Raw genomic sequence first — 2473 nt, forward strand, 5'->3', positions numbered from 1 at the left:
GGTGGGGCTGGGCTGGGGGCGGGATTGCGGCCGAGCTTGGGGGTGGGCTGGTAGTCGGGCTGGCGAGGGGGGCCCGGGCTGTCTCAATGACAGGCCAGTGTCGGCCACACGTCTGCGTGGACTTACTCATGGAAGGGCCTCAGGGCAGGACCCCGGCCCAGTGCCACTCGAGGTGAGCGCTACGACGAGAGGTCCGGGAGCCAAAGCCTCGCCTGCGGAGCGTGGCCCGCGGCCCCTCGGGGCTCTGCCCCGCCCACCCGGCCGGCCTGAGCCAATAAGCGTGTGCCAGATCGAGCCGCCACAATTGGCCCCGAGAGGGTCCCGTGGCAGGAGCCCGGCCCATCAGAACCGGGGAGAAGCCCGTGCGCGGCGCTCGGCGAGTCCTGGGCCAGACCTCGGGCTCCGTTCCCCCCACGGTCCTGAGTCCTCCGCGTTCCTTCCCCGAGTTCTTCCGGAGCCTTCGCGGTGCCCTCCGCCGGCTGAGTTGGGGCAAGGAGCGGACGGCCTGGGTCCTGTGAGTCGCCTGCAGGGAGGCGGCAGCTGGTCCTGAGCTGGGCGCTGACCAGCAGCCAGGAGGCTGGGCACGGGACAGGGGACACGTCCGGGCTGCCACGTGCGGCTTATTCTCGGCCGCGGCAGCAAAGTCTCTGCCCCACGGCCAGGGAGCCGAAGCCAGCCGGGGTGGCGTGGCGTCGTCCTTCCTGCTGCCCCCGCTCTGTCCGCACACCAGTGGCCAAGGCTGCAGCCCGTGGGGGTGGGGCCCAGGTGGCCCTAGCAGGCCAAGCAGAGGCCCATACCGGTCTGAGGGCAGAGCCTGGGAGTAAGGGGCGCAGACTCCGATGGCCAGTGCTGGCTGGCAGGCTTCAGCCTGAGGCTCAGAGAAGATCCTTAGCCAGGAGGGTGGGCTCAGCCCGCACCCAGAGTCCTGCACTGTTCACACTGCTTTTCCTGGAGGATGAAGCTGGTAGCGCCTCCCTGCTGCTGGGGCCCCACATCCCCAACTCAGGGCCCTGCCCAGGGCTGCGCATCAGTTCCCCTTAGTGCCCAGGGTGATTTCTCTGAGCCTTAGGACAACGCATGAGAGTTGAGGTTTAGTTGATTTTTACGGAACAAAACAGTATTTCTTGCACCCTCAGTTGAGTGAGTCCATTGGGATTTATGTTGCACAGGGTTAAAAAGGGCTTTGCTGGGAGAGAGAGAAGGGTCTTGCCTGGCTAGGGAAAGGCCTGGAGGGTGGGAAGGGACTGGGTGAGGGTGTAGCCGAAGCTCAGGCTACTACACCCTTGCAGCAGGAGACCCAGGAGCTGGGGAGCTGGTGGGCAGAGAGGCCAATCCCAGGGTCACATCTGCTTCTACTCCATCTTTCTCTGAAGTTCCCTGTGCCAAGACAGTTCTTGGAAAGGCAAACGTTAACAGGTACTAGGCAACCTTCGAGGCCAACCCAAGCACTGACCTTTGACTCGCTTTAAGAACGACCCTTTGGTGCGGTGTTAAAGAGAGGAGGGCCTTGTGCTGTGTCCAGTTGGCCAAAAACCCTGGTTCTCTCAAAGGAGTCCATCAGTCAGAACTTCTGTGCACGCATGTCCACTAGGCCCTGACCATGGGTCTCAGGGAGGGGGGCACAGCCCATTACACCTCCTGGCTCCCCCCCGTCACCCAACCAGGACTGGGCCTGGCTGCAACTTCCAGGCCAAGACGGACAACTGACACTCGGTATGGGTTCTCGCTCCTGCAGTTAATTCTTCATACATGGAGCAGAAATAAAGTTAAGTAGATAATCAGAACTCACCAACTAGGAGAAATTCACCTATGACTGGGGCAGGAAATATCCAAAATAAGCCTGGAAGCAAGGAAATGCTAATTAGCAGACACAAACCCACAACGATGGGGCATGTCAAAGGGACACAGCGGCAACTGACCAAGCTCCCAGTGATCAAAGGTGGAACACTTTGAACACCAAAGTAAGAGTGTTGGGTTATAACCCAAGTGCAGAATAAAGATCCATTAGTCCACACAGACATAAGTGAATGAATAAACACAGTGGGGAGAAGAGATAAATCTGCCATGTGGGATTCCAAATACTTTAGGTAGACACTGCCTTCAAGGAGATGGGAAAAAACCCCCACTCTGAGTGTGGGCTGCACACAGTGACTTCCCTGCAAAGAACACAGTATGAAAAAGGGGCAAAAACAGTAGCTGATAGTGGAGAAGTCTGACGAAACCACCACCTCCAGATCAAGATCAACAGCACAGTGATCCACCATGTTGGTAGTGTGTGCCCTTGATAAGATGTCATGAGAAGGGCACTTCAGCTCTGTGGTCTTCCTCTCCCAAACCCATTACCCCAGTTTAACCATGAGACTAACCATCAGACTAACCCCAGGTCTCAGTCTACCCATGAGAAAAACATCAGACTAACCCCAGGCCTCAGTCTACCCATGAGAAAAACATCAGACTAACCCCAGGTCTCAGT

This window comes from Mirounga leonina, unplaced genomic scaffold (genome assembly GCF_011800145.1).
Source record: "Mirounga leonina isolate KUSES-001 unplaced genomic scaffold, KU_Mleo_1.0 Mir_129, whole genome shotgun sequence".
Lineage (NCBI taxonomy): Eukaryota > Metazoa > Chordata > Mammalia > Carnivora > Phocidae > Mirounga > Mirounga leonina.